Below are 20459 nucleotides of genomic sequence, written 5' to 3' on the forward strand. Positions count from 1 at the left end.
TTGTAAAAGATGGCCAGAATTCCCTTACTCCTTTTCTGGTGCTGGCTATCACTCACTGTATTCAGTTGTGCAAGTATTAATTTGTCCCTTTAGCACATTCTTTCATGAACTTGACACACGTTCAGACTTCTGGAGCACTGCAAAAATTACCTTTTCAAGTGCATGTAGGAGTGGAGCTGAAAAAAAATAGGCTTATGCTCCTGTTTGAGGCTGAAATAGAAAAGGGTGAAGGAGGGAGGGAGGTTTAATTAAAATTAGGCCTGATTTTTATTAAAATTTGAAATGCAATTTAATTGTTATGCGAGAGAACGGGAAGTGGGAAAGCATGGTTTTGTTAACTTCTTGTGTTTTTAAGTTGGCACAGTGAATTCTGTATGTACAATCTTTAGCATGATCTTAAAAAACTGTATCATGTCATATTGTCATGACAGGTGTAACCAGGATATTACACTCAATAAGTATTCACTGAAGTAGTCCTAGGTAAGAAGAAAAGAGCTGGGAGAACAGCTAAATAGAAAGATGGAAGGAGGCACCTCATGGGAAGATGCAGGAGAATAGGCAAGTGAATTACAAATTTGTCCATCCACAGTGATGATCTCACACTTTCTCTAATAATACATGCAATGGGTCTTTGTTTTTCTCCTTAGATATGTCATCGCTAACAATAGGGATGAATGTGGCATCAGTCAACAGGGTTGGAAGAGTTTTTTCCCTTGTCATACTTTGCACCAACACATCTTTGCATATGGCTTGTTTGGTAGGAACATGGGGAATGAAACATTCTGCATCTAATTCACCCCAACGACAAATCTGGTTGACATTAAGTAATTTACAGCATGGGTGTATTTGATTCAGTATAGCTACTGGAAGGAAATGGTTTATTTTAGACTGTTATTTTTAAGTGCTACAGAAATGGAACAACCTGATCCTGGCAGGGGGAAGGAAAGCATGATTCTCTACCCACGTAAGTCAAATACCTGGTTTGATTTTAGTGAGTACTAGTTTGGACTTAATTTATTAGAGGAAGAAATTCCTGATTAACCAAGGTTTGTTCGTTGGTTTGCTCAGAGGAAAGTTTTTTTTCAAAAAGAAATGCTGTCTGCTTTCCTTCTCTAATGTGCTCTGCTACATCTCCAAGCAGTTCTTTAATTTGAACCATCTGTTCTTCTGCCACTACTTCAACTGACAAGGGAAGGAAGTGACTTCAGATTTTCAGCTATATGTATTTTTTGATTAGTATATCTATGTAAGCAGCTATTAAAAGCAAGAAAGCATGTATAAATGTAGAAAGATAATTATCTAGTTTAACTAGGTCAACAAAAGAGCTGAGTTTCCCCTTAGCCACAAAACTACCTAGAAGTCCTATTTCATTTTAGAGGGAAAGAAAATAAGTGTAAGTTGCTTATGTTTGGCATCATGAAACATTAATAATCTATATCTGAAGAATGGGTCTAAAGACATTAATTTCTACCAACTAAGGTGCTAGGAACTTGCCCAACAGAAACTTCAGCTGATGTTAGAATATTTCATACAGGCTACTTAGTGTTTAACAGATTATTTGATTATTATTACCACAATGTATATTTTCCCTTCATTATTTCCATGTACACATATGCTGCCCAGAGCAGAAAATAAATGGAATAAAAAGGGTGCATGAGCTTTATGAGTAGTCAGGTTGTGCAGTGGTGCCTTTTGCTTCCTTTGGCTGTAAGCTTTCCTCGTACAGTGTATAGCCAAAGTAATCAAGATTTTTGTATCACTTGTTGACTCTCATCTGAAGTCACTTTTAATTTGTACCTAACTCTTGAGAATCAATTCATTCATCTACTTAGTTCACTGGAGTGATGCATCAATTGGCTGTTCTCTTCTATCCACAGCAGCAGTGACTCTTTGCAAAATCAATGTTAAATAGAGTAAGACCTCCTTAGCTCAGTCAGACTTCTACCTGGAAATGCAGCACCCATCTTGGTGCTGCATGCCCATTAACTCTAATGTAGGTTACAGGTAGGTAGGCTAGGGGACTAGTATTAAGAACTAAGTTTAGTAGTTTGAAGTGTAAAAATTAAGGTTTAGTTGGGTTTATTCGGGAGAGTCAACAGGTTTTCTTACCTAGCCCGTAGAGCAGCCTACTGTTTGTCATCTATTTTTCCCGAGAAAAATGCAAGTTCAAGTTTCAACTGGGACTACTATTAGACTTTTGAATTCACTGGATTTGTTTATAAATCTGTGGAGGAAAAAAAAGGGAGAAGACCATACCATTTCAAGGTACCTCGTAAAAATCTTTGGAGTTCACTGAACCATATTACCTCACTAAATCTTTGGAGGTGAAGTAAGGTGAACCTCAGAGACCAATGACTTGCATATACAATTAAGGTAAAGTGTTTGCATCCAAAAATAAAGGGTGTCATCTGTGGTGACTAGCACAATATACCAATATACATGCAGAGTCAGTTTTGGAGATGAGCAACCAGAATAGCTGCTGAAGGCCCCAAAGCCTGGGGACATCCCGTCAGGCTGAGTTAAGAAATTATAAGTCATCTAATGTGGGAATGAAAAGAAGGGTAGTTTAGCCTCTGCCTAGAGCCCCAACGGGTAAATGGCTCTGCATAAATGTCTGGATCAATTAAATTGCTTAACAATAACTATTGTGGGATTGCTGCTTTTGTTAGACTAGAGTCAGTTGTTACAAGTAATGAGCATCACATAGAGTTTTAAGTCCTGACATTGTAAATTCCCTCTGGTAGCACCCTCAGGCTTGATCCAAAGTGGGACTTTGATGCTGCAACACTCAGTGTTATATTGCTGAGCTTTTATGTGGCTGGCCCAAGGTAAGCAGACACCTCTGTTAAGTGCCTTGGCCCCACACAGGTATGTGGGAAGAGCGAGGTACATCAGGATCAGGTAGTCAGCTTTGTATTAGGAAATGCTGAGGATACTGTGGGATCTCTACCAGCACGTAGCCACCTGTTACACCCTCTATTCCAAAAACAGAGCTTGTCTCACTCTCTGCTTCTAAAACATGGCAGAAGAGTAGGTGGGGGTGGCCTTTTGAACAGGAGCCTTGTGATTAAAGCACTCCTCCAGGTTGTGGGAAATCTCTCCCAGTTATTGCTTTAGCCTGAGGGAACTCAAACTCACCTCCCAGAGAGTTTCCTAAATAATGTACCTATCTGCTCTCTGCAGTGCAGGTACTGACCCTGCTGTGGAATTAAAAAGAACTATAGGAGAACTAGGCTAGAAACCAAGAATAAGACAATGCTTCCAAAGAGCACAGTGACTTCTCTCTCAAAGGGCCATTTTGTTCAAAACACGTTTGCCACGCATAGAATAGAAGATTTTCTTCTCAGTATGAGAGAAGAGCCAGTGAAACAACTGCAGTGAGAGGAGAACGGTGTAGAGTTCAGAGGCATGGCAGACGAATAATGTGTGTTTGAACTCCCTGGGGCTGACTGCGGCATGGTGGTGGCAGGCACGATCCCAGGTTTCTTCCACACTAGCAGAGTGGTCTGACAACTGAACTAAGAATGATATGGTGGCTGTATCTAGAAAGACAACATGCTACTGCATGTTACGTGGTGCCTGGTGTGTAGGGGTGCTCTGCAGACTCTTGATGGATCAAGGCAGTGAGGAGAGGGGAGCAGAAGAATGACCAATTTTTGGATTTTTTTTTGTTTGTTTGTTTAGGTGGGAGATATTTAGTGCTGTAGGGGCTGGGGTGCTTCCTGTCACATGGAGAAGCAGAGCTTTAGATGTCTTGACAAGCTTGAAGTTCATATGATGAGACACCTGTAGAATACAGGCATTAAGCAGCAGCTGAATCAGGGGTTATAGATCCACAGTCTTGGATTTTGCTGGAATTTAGTATTTTGGTCCTTTTTGTATCTATACTCTTGTCCTGTATCTGGTCATTATTGTTGCCTCTAAGACTGTGTAAACAAAATGTTTATGCTGTGAGGGAATTTGTACCATAGTATTTGGGCCACATAAAGTGGTGTAAGCTAGCATTTGTCCATGGAGCGTTTCTGTACACACACTCTGGAGTCTTCATAGCATCAAGTGTTGACAGAAGTAAGTGTGAACGCATCAGGAGTTACTAGATGGATGTCTCTTTTGACAGTCTTAGCAGGATGATTATGTTTGTCCGTAAGAGTTACCAATGCAGTTGGTGCAGTAACTTTCAGCTCAGATTCCACTGAAACCTGTAGCATGCTGGTGCTGTGAATTCAGCATTCTGTTCAGTCACCTGGCTGTGTTAAGGCATTACTGTTTTCAAACCAGTATCTGAAAGTCACCTAAGTGAAGGCAATGGCATCTTAAAAGAGAATTGGCTAGCCACTGTATATAATACTGAAGAGTGATATAACAGAACCAAACAGCAAAGTCTAACTCCATACTTTTGGCATGATGTGTTATAATATGCTAAATCATCATCAGATATTATTCTTACTAGTACAATGGGATATTAGGAAGCAGAGAGATTTAGATCACATTCCAAATATCATTGCTACCTGGGAGAAACATTTCTTGATTTGCAGCAACTAGAACTTTATACTGATTTTATTCTTTGTACTGATTTTATAAAGCGAAGCACTTAAAGGGCCTTTAAAGCACAGCTGGCTGAACAATCCTTTACGAGTAGGGCTGAGCAAAAAATAAGAATATTTTCTCTGTATTAAAATTCACATGTGTCCAAACTGGGACAAAATAACTAATGTTCACAAGTTCTCAAGGAACAAAAAGATCCAGGAAATAACAATTGAAAAATTTACATTGTTGGTATAAAATTACTTTTTTTTTTTCATGTTCTGAAATGGCACAAGGAAGTTGTAGCACATTCATCTGTCTGGGATCCAACTGACCAAATGTCAGATCTTATGGCGTCGACTTCCCCACCTAAACATGCCACTCTGAGCTACATTTTAGTCACTGTACAGAAAGAGGCATTTCTAGAATGACATTCATTTCATGCTGAAGAAGATTTTTAAATAGGTCAGATGAATCACACTCTAGAAGTGTAGTTGTCCAAAGTTATGAGATGAATCCTACCTCTTAGATATTCACTCTTGTCCCATAGCCAGGGAGAAATACCTCTCCTGTGGTGTAGGTGCTGTTATGGTTCCAATAGCTCAATCAGAGAGTGGGACTATTGTTCCCCGTTGGCAGTATTATCTGACCAAAATTCCAGATCAGCTGCAATTACAGATAAGATAGTAAAGTATAAGGGCATCTTCTCTTAGCAAAACACTCCTAAACCCTGCCCTGCCCCTGCATCAACTCACCATACTACTTGACAGACTATAGGTCATTAATGAAGATTCTGTTCAAACTATTACTCTTTGCATTATCTGCTGGGTCACATAATTTTTCCTTCAGTCTTGATGTCTGAACATTTTTTCTGTCCTTATTTTTTTATTTTTTTAACAGGATAATAATGAATAGCAAATGAGACAGTTCTGGCAGAAATTTTCTGAGAAACTGTCATTTGTGCTAAAATTCATGAAACCTTTTTACAAATACTTGGTAGTTGTCCAAATACTCTTAGGAAGGGAAAAAAAAAGAGTAATGTGATCTCACAAATCATTGGTGAGCTGAAGTCAGCATTCTGGACTTGATTTGTATTATCATTTTTTTCCCCCTAAACTGTTTGACCGTGCTACCTTGCATTTTCCTGTGGTAAAGACTCAAATTCCCATCTTCCTAGTGATTCTTACATTTCCAAATTATTGAACAGCTGCCAGGAATGTCTGTGTGTTTGCATGAGTCTTTGATAACTATAATTAACAAATGTATTTGAAAAATAGCCTAACTTCATCAACAAATAGCCTGCTAGTTCTGTTAGCTCCGTTTAACCCAAGAGTTGCTTTTGAAAGTTGGATCTTCTTTAATATAATAATATTGAGTGTGAGATTATAAGTAGTTAGATGTGAATTCTTGCTGGACCGTAACAAGCTTATGATTATGCCTTACATCCTTGAGATGGTAGCTTTTCATTCACTTGAATTAAGATCTTGGGTTAGAAATAAGTCTTTAAATGACCTGCACACTAATAATATAGAGGCAATTCAGTGATCCTTCATGTCCAGGCTACATAGTTAGGAATATTCAGCTACAAATCTCAAATTTAACAGTGGAGAGACTACCACCTCCTGGCACTGTAGTCAAATAGACAAAAATCATCCAACCTGGGTGGCTCAAGTTAGCTGGGGCTATATATAGAATCTAAACTGCTCTTGATTCAGTGGCATTCTTAATCATAAAATGCAAATGCATTTTTACAGGATGCTTGTATGTGAAAGCCTTTGGGTATTTCACAAAATACAACCAAGCACAACAGTTATTTTCCATCAAAAACGGCAGCAGTGAAATTGGAAACTGGCAAGAGAGCAAAAAATACCTACTAACCCACCTAACAAAGCACAAAAGATAGAGCAACCACCCATAACTCGTTAGATTTCTACACATGCCAACCCCTCCTGGCCATATTGACATTAGAGGGAGGTATTTCATGACATCAGTGGGAGAAAGATCAGGCTGACAGTGAACCGTAGGAGAGGTCTTGGTGAGGGAATCTGGACAATGGTGTGCTCAGCTTGTGGAGATTGAACTGGAAGATGTGCTTCTCAGAGCCACCTTTAACTGGATTAATGATGTTGCTGCCTTTTGGAATTTAAACTTCCTTTTGCTAGAGGATGATGATGAGATGGGAGTCCTCTGTGTTGATGTTTAGACCTAGGCTGAAGGCTCAGATCTGTATTTGAAGTATCTTGTGGTGTAAAGGAATTCTGTACCACCTCTTTATGGTTTTCCTTGATGTTTTGCTCTTTGTACGTATTCTGGCAAACTTTTGTTATCTCAGCCAAAAGTTGATCAACATAATCTTTGTGGAGTAGTTTTTTTTTTTTTTTTTTTTTTAATCTCTTGAGTTGATAAAAATGCTGGTTTTCTAAAAAGGTTGGCACACTGGAAATGTAACAACTTTTTCGGTTGGATTGGAAGGGAGCTAAACTGCTTAAAAAATGTTGTGCTACATTGAAAAAGTCTGCAGTTTTTTCTTAGGCTTGTAAATCCTCATTTATGTAAACCACAGTCTTTTGTGGTGAAACTGCTCTAACATTTTTTCAGCATTGTAATATGCTGTTTATCTCCCAGTTGTTTTGGGTGAGGATATGGTCTGAATTACCATATTATCAAAAAACACCCACACAAATAGCTTTCACTTCCAGCAATCATGAACTGCATAGCTTTTTCCTATTTTAGCAGACAGTATATTTACAACATCGCATACCAGATCAGATCAAAGCAAAAAAACCATTGCTGCCACGTAATGAAAAGGAACAGATATCACAAAGCTTGCATTTGTTCAATTTGGGAAGGGAGAATAAAGATTCCAAATGGATTGGAGAATAAAAGCACGATCATTAAGAAGGTGGCCTTTGGTGTGGTCACCTCTGTTGAGATTCAGTCTAACAGAACGTTGTTGTTGTCTCTACTTGTTCTGTAATGGCCCCACCCTAGTCATTTGTGTAGAAGAATGGATCAAAGTGAGCTTGAAGATAGACAAAGTTTATAAAAACAGAAAACTCATTTTCTCATACGTTCTTTGGTGCCTGAGGCAGAGGTATTGATTGTAAGGCAACCGAAACAAGCTAAGCTATTCTTGCCTTCTATATGTTTGAACACTTGTAATTGTGCAATAGGCAGTGAAACAACCCAGAATGACGCACAAAGTGCAGTACAAATGAGAGACAAAAGGAGCTGAATTGTTTAAATAAGGCAAGGCTGTGAAACTGAGATTCAGATGGGATTTCATCTTGTAGATGCTTCATAGAAAGGAAAAAAAAAAATCATTACCTTGCTGAGTGGTTTTGTCTTAGCTGTCAGTTCATATGGCAACTGTATACTGTATAAATAAAAGTGTGCTTGGTTTTTTTTTTTTTCCCAAATGTGAACATTCAGTGCATTTGCACAGGCCCATTAACTTGTCTATTACAAAACTGGCTTGTGCTAAATCCAGGAGTAGAATGTTGACGAGAAAATTAAAAGGATCCTTGGTAATAGCATGTGTCTCTTTTGCCCTGCTTAGGGCCAGTGCAAGCATCTTAGGCATGACTCTGAGGGCTCAAAGAGGTACTTGGTGATTTCAGGGACCCTAAAGAAATGGGTTCTCTGCATCAGGTAATTGTATTTCCTATAAGAAGGAATAATCTGGTTGCAGAATCAGTTGCACTTAAAATTTACAGAGCTGATCCATGATGCTTGTATTGCCTAATCCCAGTTGATTTTTATATTTTTGCCTCTGTTTACCTGTACACCATCTTAACTGTAGCAGTACATATCTACTGCTCATCTCGTGTCCACAGGATTGGTTTGTGGACAGCCTGTCAGACATGTTTGACGGTCCGCTAACCTCCTTTATGTGTCCAGGCATGCTCAGGTCTACGTGTTTTAGCTGTGTCAGCACCTCTGTGTACTGGTTTGCTGCTTGTATGGTCATGAAGCTGGTTTTGAAGAGGGCTTTGAGGTTGCCCTCTGCGGGGTGCGTAGTATACACAGGGTGGACAGATCTGTCCAGAGATGAAAGTGCTTCTCCGGGGATATCTTATTCTATTTGAGGGAGTGGAATAATTTCTGCTGGTGTGAGATGCCCTGATACTAGTGTAACTGTATCCTTGGTGGGACTGATCCTCATCCGTGTTCTACTGCTGCTGTTTTACTGGTATGGACCAACAAAAAAGCAACTTGCATTGACGTGGTAGTGTAGGAGAACCTCAGTGAGGGAATAAATGTTATTTGCACCCAGCTGAAGGCTTCTATTTAATCCTAATGCAGCAGAGAGAAGTTGAAGCATAAGGAGGAACTAGGCTCCCAACTTGTTCATTACCAAGCCTCTCCAGTCCCTCCCTTGGATTCACCTGGACATGTGCTTCTTCAGTAAGATAAATTATGTTCACTTTCCAACATGCTGACTTTGGGGTAAGGGGGGAAAACAGTCAAATCAGATATATTCTTTTTTATTTTAATTAAGTCATCTGTATTTGAAGGTGGTGACAACTCAGCTTCAGGCTCCTCTTGTTCATCCCATACTCTGGGAAAAGTTCCAGTCTGATTTTAGTTTTGTTCATAACAGAAAGCTTGTATTGGTTTCCTAGCCCTATAATAAATTGCGAATTCTGTCATCAGCTCTAATGGTATAATGAAATTTCAACAGTTACACAATAGGCAATGTTCTTGTCTTCTAAGGTCCCCAGCTGAACGGCCAGCTACTTCTGGGGAAGACGAGAGCTCCATACAACACGGAAACTTTCTTTTGGATGTTATTGAGAATTCCCATTATGCCTCAAGGGGCTCTGCCCTGCTCTTTGTTTTCTCTAGCAACATGAGATTTGCCACGTCAATGCAGATCATTAAGATTTCAAGGCTGGTATCCTGCCTGTAGCTAAATTTAAGGCACTGTGCTTCACAGATGGCTGAAGTCCCACTGGCTCAATCCTCCATGCTTCTACCTCTGCTGTAGTTAACTTTGCCAACGCTCTGTCCTGTGCTCTCCCCGCCTCCCTAGTCACTGAACATGCAGGTTTAAATGTTGCTGGCTGTAGGGGGAAGATGGCTGTGGACATGAGGAACAACCCTTCTCGGGGGTTTTTTGGAGATTGCTTTACACCCTTGGGTAAGAAGCTTAACTTCTTCCTGCAGGTCCCATCGATAAAACAATTCCTCCCTTTCTTAAATCCATCAATAGCATATATCTTTACATCCTGGTTGTACTGGGTACCCTAACAGGCTCTGGGGTAAATTATTAATTGCATTTTACTGTCTCAGATTTCGTAGCCATGACGCTGAATTAATCTTGCCCTTGAGTTGTTTAATGTAACAGACTGATCAGATTTTGCTTCTTTATGCTTTTACTAGGGATTAACAGCATTAAGCATTGTTCTCTCTTCCGGTTTTGTCACCTCGTGGCACTGAAAGGCAATGTAAAGCTGGCTAATGAAAAATGATTTCTGCATAGATGGATATAAATGTATATTCAATTTGTGTGAACTATCTCTGGAGATATGGAGAAGAGAGTTACAGCCTTTATGTTCCGATGGTGCTCAGATTCTGAAGTAGCAGTAGCTTTACCAGCTGTTCAAGTGACTTAATCCTTTGTTGGGAGTCAAGCCACAAAATAAGATAGCTGCAATGAAAATATAAAGGCCTTTCTTTCCTCTTATCTGTATTCTGCAGCTAAGAATCAAAATTATCCTTGTGTTGACTTTCTTAAAGTTGCCTTGGCATTTCATTGCTGGCATTTAATGAAATCCATTTGGATTTGTGGAAATAATCTAGCCAACACTGCTTTACTGCTTATTAGGAGAACTAGGAGATAATGTGGATATTGGATAGAGCATCCAAACTATAGTTAACTCGGTGCTTGAAAACATGCTGGGCTGTCATGGTTTCAGCTGGGATGAAGTTAGCTTTCTTGCTAGCAGCTGGTGTGGAGCTATGTTTTGGATTCAGGATGAAAATAGCGTGGATAGAGCACTGGTGGTTTTAGCTGTTGCTGAGCAATCGAGGCCTTTTCTGCTCCTCGCACCGCCTCGCCAGTGAGCAGGCCGGGAGCGTGCAAGAAGTTGGGAGATGACACAGCTGGGGCAGCTGACCCCAACTAACGAAAGGGATATTCCATACCATGTGACATCATGCTCAGTATACAAGCTGCGGGAAGAAGAAGGAACGGGGAGACTTTCTGAGTTACAGCTTTTGTCTTCCCAAGTAAACCTAAGGCATGGTGGAGCCCTGCTTTCCTGGAGATGGCTGAACACCTGCTTGCTGATGGGAAGCAGTACCTTAATTCCTTGTTTTGCTCTGCTTGTGTACATGCATGGCTTTTACTCTACCTATCAAACTGTCTTCATTCAACCTACGAGTTTTTTCTCACTTTTATTCTTTCAGTTCTCTCCCCCATTCCATCTTGACTGCATGGTCCTAGTTGCTGGCTGGGGTTAAACCACGACAGCCTTTTTTCAGCCTTCAGAACTTCTACTTGAGTTTATGGGCATCAGGGACAGGATTAAGTCAAGATTTGCCATTGTAACACCATTGCTGGGTGTAGGAAATACTTACTGCCACGAAGATTCATGAGTGTAACACAGATGTCCTTGATATGACAAACTGAAGGAGAACCTTTTATTCTGATGGAGATGACTGCATGCTTTGATGGTCTTAGTGTGTAGTCATTCAGTGCCCTTCTCTGGTGATGTATATGCTGTATGTAATACATTAGTACCTAGAAACACTGAAGAGCTTTCTGTATCACGTTGTGCCGGATACCTCACAGGAAAGAAACCCCCAGAAGGTAATAAAAGAAAATCTTAAAGTATCTTGCTCTGCTGCTGATTGATAGAGTGCTAGAATTCTGGTTTGTCACCTTCCATTTTTATACTTTCCATGGGAGACATTCTAGCAAGATATTCACAGGTTTCTTTTGAAGAAACTCGATCTGTGGAGTTTCTGATGGGCGGTGCAGCTCCTGTTGGATCCTGTCGAATTTATGGGTGCAAAGCACCTTCCCCATTTATATCCTTGCTGACTAGGTCTTCTCCATTTCTTTCCTTGCCATCTGGAATGTGCTGTGCATGATGCTCAGTCAGAAAAAAATGCATTTTTTCTATAGCACTTGGCAGGGAGCTGGGAATAAGAAACCTTTGTTGCCAGAATCCATGTTCTCTGTGGGGGTGGCTCAGATGGCACTGAATTAACTCGGAGACTTAAATTGAAAAGTATTTATGATAATTTTTATCGAGGGTGAGTAACTAACCCTACCTCAAGGGAAACTAATCAAATTGTCTTTAAGAACAGGAAAATGGGCTTCTCTGAATGGTCTTTTGACTTTGTTTTTTTGAAGACATCCATTTCTTCATTCCAGATTAATTCTTTTTCAGCTTATGCAGTTCTTCGTCCCCTGGAATCAAGACCTTAAGACAAAAGGCGTATCTTTATTCTTTCTACACTTTTTTTAATTTCTTGGTCAAATTAGATAGGGCATAGAATCATGGGGTGAAAGACAAAAAGATTTTAGGTGTCTGCAGTTTTAATGACTGTCAATAGCTGCTTGGAAAAGAAGGACTCCTGTTAATGTTTATTCTTACTAGAATACTCTTTTCTCTCAAATTAAAGTAAAAGACTAACATTAATGATCAATCCCTTACCTAGCCTGAGACCACAGCCTGCTGACCAGTCAGCACAGGTAGCTCCAAATCAGATGCAGCATGCACTATTGCTTGCATAGGATAACAGATGAGGACACGGAAGGGAACACAGAGGGGTATCATGATTACAAAGGAAAGTGGTTGTAACTGGGGGATGTGGGCATACATCTGCAGGAAACTCAGCTTCATCAGTTGTGTTGCTCATAGAACAGCTCATTGACCTTATGCCTATTAGTTCCTTAATTCTCCACCCCGCTCTGTAAGGACTCAAAGAACAATAGAGAGAATGTCAACCTAGTGAATCACTGTTGACTGTGTCCTCCACGTTTTCCTTATTTGGGCAGCCATTTTTGCTCAGGTATGCTGAAAATCCACAAAGTGGCTAGGTACTTAGCCCTCAGACACTCAGGCAGGTGTCTCAAAAGACATTTAGGAGACTTGCTTCAAGGTTTATGAACTAGATTTTTGAAATAAGTCTAAAGAATTTAGATGTGGGATTTGGGACCAAATTCCCTTAGGCTTCTTTAGTCTCCAAAGGCAAGATATTCAAACCATCTTGACCAAACTGGGATAATTAGAGTCCTTCATCTTACCCCTGCAGCATATCTATTATACTCATCTAATGAGTGTACTATTCAACCGCGTCAGGGATCTTTGTTAATTTAATGGGAATAAGGAATTAATCATCAGTATCTCTGCTAAGAAGTTTGTGTTTACCATCAACATGCCCAATAGATGTGCAGATGCTAGCCTGATGTGAAATTATAGTTAGACATCATCTTGCACTTGGCCAGTTCATTAACTCATGTCTTATAGGCCTTTGCAACTGCATTTGGCACAGGGTTAGAGAATTCAAGATGTGCTGGTATTTATTTACTGAATGTGGTTGGGGTAACATAACAAAGAAAGAGAAGCATAATTTGTGCTTCATTTTACTTACAGACTTGTAGCTTTGAGGTACCCTTTAGGTACAACTGCTTCTTTAGTACCATGAACCTTTGTCTCTCACTGATGTATTTAAGACAAAATCCTGTGTCAGGTGATGCAGTGGTGCCAGACAGCTCTACTAGTTGAGGAACTAGGTAAGCTGTGATTCTTTTCTTTACTTTTAGCAGCCATAAGAGCCTTAAAGCCTGCAATTCATTGGAGTATCATTTTTGTCTCTCTTCACAGCAAGGGTTGCATAAGTCAGAGGACTGCTTGTTTTCTTCATTTGTCATTTTTCCTCCCATATCTAATCCACAGAGCAGCAATACGGAGTCAAGCACCAAATAAGCCAAAGCAGTTCCTGTTAGTGTGTGCGCATGTGTTAGACTATGTGCTTTAAAAAAAGCACAAATACCAAACCAAAAGCGAAAAAAATCCCCGGTTCTATGGTCCACATTTGTCTTTGGGGGAGTGTATGAATGAATTACACTGTCGACTTTCTACTCAGCTCTTTTTCACTGGATCATATTTGAGAGGCTTTTTGGAAGAGATACTTCTATTTTGTCTTCATTGTTTGTCTCATTCCCTTGTTGTTCATCTAGTGCCAGCATTTCATCCAGATCCAACAAGAGGCTAATAAATGAATCCTGACTGTTCTGTGGCAAGAGCTCCAAGGTGGGCAAAAGCCAAGGAAGTCTTGGAACTACTAGCTGCGTTTAACAGTGTTTTCAACACTGTTTTGAATTGAGAAAGTCAGCTGAGAAGATTTATATGGTGGTTTATGAGAAATGTTGATATATTGATTTTTGTTCAAAGGAAAAAGACACAAACTACCTGACCTAACTGTTCACCTGTGAATATTTGCCCAGGAGGGTATTATACGAAATATAGAGATGTTATTTGGAATTTTTTCCTCCCCCCAAAAGGTGTTTAATCATCAGTGGCACAGTTACTCATAGGTACTGAAGCAGTGTTTTGGAACAACATCTAGAGGTAGGTAATCCATCAGATTAATTAAAAGGTTGAGAGTGTAAAACCTCTCGGCTGCTTTAAAATGTCATTTTCCAAGTCATTGGCAATTGTACTTTATGTCCTATTTGGGCTTTAGACCAGCTCCTTCATGTTGCTTTATGTGAAATAAATAAAAAGCCATCCTTGGATAGTCAGTTACATCTGTCACAAGTCTTACACTTACGTTCTTCAGAATTGATTTAGTGATGTCAGTGGGGTTACAGTGATGTGAGGTGAATAGGTACAAGGGCTGATTCAGGCCTCAGGTGTCCAGAGCACAAATCTGGTAACAAAGAACATCACTTCAGTTTTAGGAACGACCCCTCGCTCCCCATCTCGTTCTTACTACTGCTCCACTGATAATTCTTTCATGAAAGATCATTAGGTTTGTAAGCCAATTTGTTTCTGGTGTAACCCCACTTCGTGCTATGCAGTTACACCAGGGAGAGAGTTGGGACATTTTTGCTGTACTCGATCACATGGGCCATGTAAAGACAGCCTTCCCACGCAGAGTATTTGCACAACGCTTTCCTGGAATTTGAGGGTGAAACACATCTTGCCTGTTGTGCTTCAGGCATTTCACCCGATGAAACAGAGCTCTGCTTGCTTGCTCGATTGCATGAGCTGGATTAGATCAGCAGTGACAGTCTTCCAATTGTATCACTGCACGTTTGTCTTCATCTGTACCTGCTGACCATTGTCCAAGACAACATACTGGTCTGGAGGGACCTTTGATTGTCCCACATGAGCTATTTTTGTATTTTTTGAGCACCTGGTATGCTTTTGAAAAAAACATTCGGGAATGGGACTGCCAGGAAAATTGACTTGGAGATGTTTGAAAAGGATTGCGAAGAAGATTCCTGAAGTGCAGCTACTGCTGATAAATTGTGATGACAATTATCGCTGTTTGAGAAACATCACTGTGATCAGCTTTTATGTGGCCCATTAGGCTGAATGGACCTAAGCAGTTTCTCCCCTAAGTATGTCACCCAAGGATCCTTTTACTGCTTGTAATTATCCCTGGGTTGGACCAGATTGATGAAGCATTGCCATGTTCCCTGTTTTGTCCTTACTACGTGGGATGCTAGAGCTGTTTCAGCATAAGCGGAGGGACTCTTCCCCTTCCCTCCTTGGGGTATAAACAAAGAAACTTAGTTTGGAAGTTCCCCAGGGATTTTGCCTGTTTGCAGTTGAGGTCACATGGAAGCAAACCAATTGCTTGTTATCGGTTGCTGAAATCAGGGTTGATCCCCAGCATAAACAAGGATGAAGGCTCTTCAGCCTCCCAAGAAGTGGCAGACTACTATTTTTTAATAGACTATTTATCCATAGTTTGAAAGCTTTCATTGATTTATAACAGTTTTCTTCATTGCATCTATCCCAAGCTCTGGGCTGTCATACCCTGGGGGGTTTCTTTTCCCCTCTTTTCTATCTCCCTGAGTATTTTAAATACATGTCTTCATTCCAAATAATCTTGTAAAGGGAATTTCATCTTCCTGGTTACTCCTCAAGTCAAATTCTGCCTTTGTCCTTTTGTAATCAGATGCTGAAACAAAATCTATACACAGGCTGCTGGGGAGACAATCAGTTTGAGGCACAGTTGAGGGAAATTAATGCACAGAAAGAAATAAATGGGTCATGACTCTAGAACAGATACAATCCTTTTAATATGCTTCAGTTATTGTAGTTATGTAAAAGTGTGTGAGAGAAACACAATGCAAACTGCTGACAAATGGAGATGACAAATGATGAGGTGTTTATTTATCCAAGACCTGATCTATATATTTACTTGCTTAATCCCTGTAGAAGATATATTTTGTTGATAAAATCAGCCAAAACTTCCCCAACTGTCTCCCTTGGTCAGTATCTAGTGGATTGCTGGTAGCAACTGAAATTTACCCTCAGTGGTGGGTAAAGTCAGTGGAATGTCTCAGTCCCCAAGGGGTTGTGGTTTGTTTTGTTTTGTTTTTTGAGGTTTTGTTTTTTTTTTTTTTTTTTTTTTGTTTCAAAAAAACCCAAACAACCATTTTTTTTGCTACCTAGGTTGTGGGTAATGAAAATAGTATAGGTTACTACATTTCAGTGCTTTCAGTTGATCAGATCCATCTGTCCTATTTGCCTGAATAGCTGTCTTGGTAATGTGTGTAGCTGGTTTTGTCATAGAGAACTCCTATCCCTTATATAAACTATACCTTCTCTCTAATAGAGTATCATTTTTGCTTATATAATGCATGCAGTCACACAATTTATACTGTACTTCATGTTTCACTTCCTAGCATTCTCATGTCTTTTCTTCCTAAGTGAGGCTATGAGTTTGTTTGCTTTTTGGTTAGTCTTAAAACTATGAAACTCACAAGATTATCTGTTTATACAGGCCTATCTTTGTTTTTTGCTTTCAGTTTCAGAAAACAACACAGCATCACAAGCTGCAAAAAACACAGGAATAGCCCTGCTATCCTGAGATGAGCACCTGCTTTTCATTCCTCTATTTCTTTGAAGTGTTCCAAGGTTGCCAGGTGAGTCATTTAATATATCATTCAATATGACAGGATTTAAATGGATGTGCTTGTTATGATATTTGGCCAATCTTTAAACAGAGGGGGGATCCCATTAAAAAATTCTCTCATGTAGCAGGTGTACATAGGCGTTTGAGCTGAAATCTAGAGCTCTGAATGACTTTGGTAATGAATGTTAAGAACTTCATTTGAAAAAATACATTTAATTGCACTCATAATCATTGGGGGAAGAAACAGACCTACCTAATACTTATGAATTAAAGACACGTGCTGGAAATATTCATACCGCAGCCATGAAATAAAACACACAAACAAGAATAAGTAGGGGAAAAGAATAGCATGCAGTCATCAACACAGGCTGTATTAGGACGCCTAGTGTACAAGAGGGACACATTAACATTGCACTACTATTTTTTAAGGTCTTAAACCTTGACTTTGACAGCTGAAAAAAAAACCCCATATTTTTTAACATAAATAATGACAGAAAAACCTTGGTTTGCATTTTGAGGTAGAACTGAGAAACAAATGTCGCATTATAGCATTTTTCTATGATACCTCCATGGAGCTAAGCCAGGTAACCCCATATCCTGGCCTTTGTCGCTGGAGCCCACACTCATTCCTGTTTCACAGCAGTGCTAGACTGGTATCCTGTGTCTCCTTCCTTTCTCCACCACTGCCTGGGTCCTCATTCTGGCCTCTGACCAGCTGGTTGTGAGCTCTCCTCTTCCCTTTTGGTGTAGCGTATTCTTCTACCAGCTAACCTGATTCTGGTCAGGTGTTTTTTACTGGCTTTACTGGTTTCCAACTCCAGTCTCTTTGCCCAGGTGGTTGCAGTTTCCCTCCCTTTCTTTCACTCATTTGTTATTTATTTCCCCCCCTTCTGGTCTGTTTTTTGGGGCTCTATTTTTTTGCCCCCAGTGTTTTTGTCCAAAAGCTGCTTCTTCCATGCTGGCTAGGAGTGAGAAAGTAGGCAACTGCTGACATAGGTGCTGGAAGATGAAGTCTCTTGCAATCCTAACCCTGATCCAGAGTAATCAGGACCCTCAGCTGTAGAGAAAAAAAAAAAATAATCTTTATTTTTCCTCTGTATCTGCACCGAAGGATTTTTAGTTGTTCTTTGGGGAAGGGGTATGAACAGTCTGAACACATTTGGGCTCTATTGAGCTGAAAGATGCTCAATGAAATTACATCAGGGATATAATTATTCTATGTATTCAGCTAGCAGCTTTTGCTAAAAATGCCAGAAAGATTGAAGGCAAAATTAATTATGTAGAGCACAGTAAGTCTTCTCTTACTCAACACCTCCATAGCCTATATATGGCTCCCTTTTTAGGATTCAGCGTGGGCTTATTGTAGAGCTTAATGGCTGAGTTACCCAATCATAATGAGCTACCATGTGCATCAGCTGAGCATGATAAAGCACTCCTAATGTGTCTACAATGCAAGGTATTTTAATTTTGACGTGAGTGTTGCAGGAAGACACAGCACTTTTCCACACTAACACATGGACAGACATAGGTGGGTGGTAGTGCAGTTGATGGAATAAAACTCCTCACAAGTGGTGACATATTTCTTACTGGGTCCTAAATATAAAAAAACAACTCCTATCTTATATTTGGCTGGCTTTATAAAGCCAGTTCTTGTTTATATTAGAAAATATGTTAAATACATTTTTGTGCCCTTCGTAAAATACATAGTTCTTTCTTTCTTTTTAGGGTGTCTCAGTGAAGAAAGTGGTTCTGTTCCGCTTACAAGGTAAGAACTGCAAAATTACAGCATGAGTCAATTCTTCAGAGTAAGTATTTAGGCACCCTCTTAATTTTTGCCATGGAGAGCAGCTCCTCAGATGCCAGTGGTTAGACATCAGATTCCAGAACTATTCAGCTGTCTTACCTCATTTTGGCCCCTCTACCTTTGTAAGGATCCTACTTTTAACAAGTGCTTTCTAATTCCCTCTTCTCAGAAAGAGCACAAATATGTAGCACAGAGATCCACTTTCTTTCATTATCTTTAGGCCACTTCTCTACTGGTATTCCTTTTGTCGTTCTTTCCCTACCCTACTGTTTTCCTTCTGAGTCTCAGGATTGGAGACAGCCAGAGTAATAACAGGAAAATTATTACGGAAGCACAGAATACCTGGGATTGGGACCTTATTGCATGACGTGTATAAGTCTAGAATAAAACCTGTTTCTGTTTGGCAGGGTTGGTCTAGCTCATGAAAGGTTTTCTTCTGTGCTCACCACTGCAATATCTGTGTGTTGGCAACCTGAAGAAACAGTGACAAAACATGGAGGAAGCTCAGGAGCGACGAACTGACGTAGTTTCCCAAATCATGTGGTTGTGACAAACCGGTTGGCTTGTTTAGACTGAGGCTTGAGGAAGTGAGAATGGAAAGGACATTGGGAATAGGAATAGCCACAGATCATTGTCTGTCTGGCTGCAACTGTTGACACCATCCTTGGCTAGGAATGGCATTTCCATCTCTTCTGTCTTTGTGCATCAATTTGCCTTCTTTCACAACCCTCTTCTGCCAAGCACTAAATTTAATGATTGTTCTGGGGAAGGAGATGTTTATATTCTTTGGCTTCTGAGCCCCTCAGGTTAGTCTGGGGCTCTGTCCATTGCTTCTGGTCCTCCTTTGCACTGTGGTAGCACTTCTTGAGCAACATGTAAATACCTATACGTTTGTAATGGTCCCATTTCTCTGTTTCATGGTTTATAGCATACTCTTTGCCAGATGCAAAGGGGATGGTGGTTATCACCCATCATGGTGTGGGTTGCTGGGGGGAGGGCCTGTGATCCAGGTCTTGCAGAACGAAACATGTGCTGCTTTGTACAAGGAACCCTCCCTGCGAGTTGAGTGCGAGGTTGAGATTACCGCAGGTATATTCCTCAGTAACTTTAATCCTGCATTTACAAGTTCAGCACTGTTTACGTGCGAGGCAAATATGTTCCCTCAGGAGGTGGGGGAAAAAAAAATATCCATGCTTACTGATAAAGAAGTACAAAACAGTTGTTGGCACAATGATTTCTGAATCTATTGGGAGTCCTATCATGCACTGTTATAATAAGATAGCTGGAAGATAGTAACTTTGCTCTTGATGGAAAAACATACTGTAGAGCTTAATGAAATTTCGTCATGCACTTTTAATTGATTTCAGCAAGGGAGACCTTTTCAAAGCAAATACAGCTATTAATGTAATTAGTGTTTCAGCTAATATACTGAAATTATATTTGTATATCAATATATCAGACAAATATTTGTACGAGATAGGCATTTCAATGACTACTCAGCTGAAATGAACAAATTAACTTCTTTGATTACAAGGGCCTTATTTCCTACAGCTGTACTTTGCAGTTCATTTTCCAGTGTGAATGCTTAAATTAGGCTCTTAAGTCCACAGTTAATCTGAAATAATTGGCTTTTTTTTCCCCAAAACTGATCTGGGCAGTAGAACAACTGAGCAATACTGCTTGTTGAGTCTGCAGTCTGGTTTTCGTGAAGGCTGTGCTAATTGATGTAAGTCACTGGGTCCATGCAGAGCGAGGCGAGTGCCTTTTGGAATGGGGTGTTGGTTGGCTTTGTGCTATTACCCTTTCTGGGTAAGATGAAACCGAGTGATAGGTGCACAACATGACATGTTCTGGGACCTTGTTCTTCTGACTGTCTAGCAAGTGAATCAAGTTTCTTTTTCTTTTAAGCAATCAAGATGGTGTTGGGTATCATACCTGGATGGGGCCAGCACGAGTCTGAGACCTGGGTGCTCAGAGGCATTCCAGAGTTTGCTGCTTTGGCTAATGTATCTGTTTT

General features: G+C 40.1%; 1 long non-coding RNA gene across 1 annotated transcript in view; it reads left to right on the forward strand.

Annotated features, from left to right (window-relative positions):
• The window catches only part of LOC106887372, a 39908-nt gene extending 21505 nt beyond the window's left edge, over window positions 1–18403 (forward strand). Inside the window, exons 5-6 of the long non-coding RNA XR_001411868.1 lie at window positions 16532–16648; window positions 18364–18403. This is a non-coding gene — a long non-coding RNA (uncharacterized LOC106887372). The remainder of the gene's footprint in view (window positions 1–16531; window positions 16649–18363) is intronic.
• Window positions 18404–20459: the final 2056 nt, after the last annotated feature.

This window comes from Calidris pugnax, unplaced genomic scaffold (assembly GCF_001431845.1).
Source record: "Calidris pugnax isolate Ruff unplaced genomic scaffold, ASM143184v1 scaffold8, whole genome shotgun sequence".
In the NCBI taxonomy this organism is placed as follows: domain Eukaryota; kingdom Metazoa; phylum Chordata; class Aves; order Charadriiformes; family Scolopacidae; genus Calidris; species Calidris pugnax.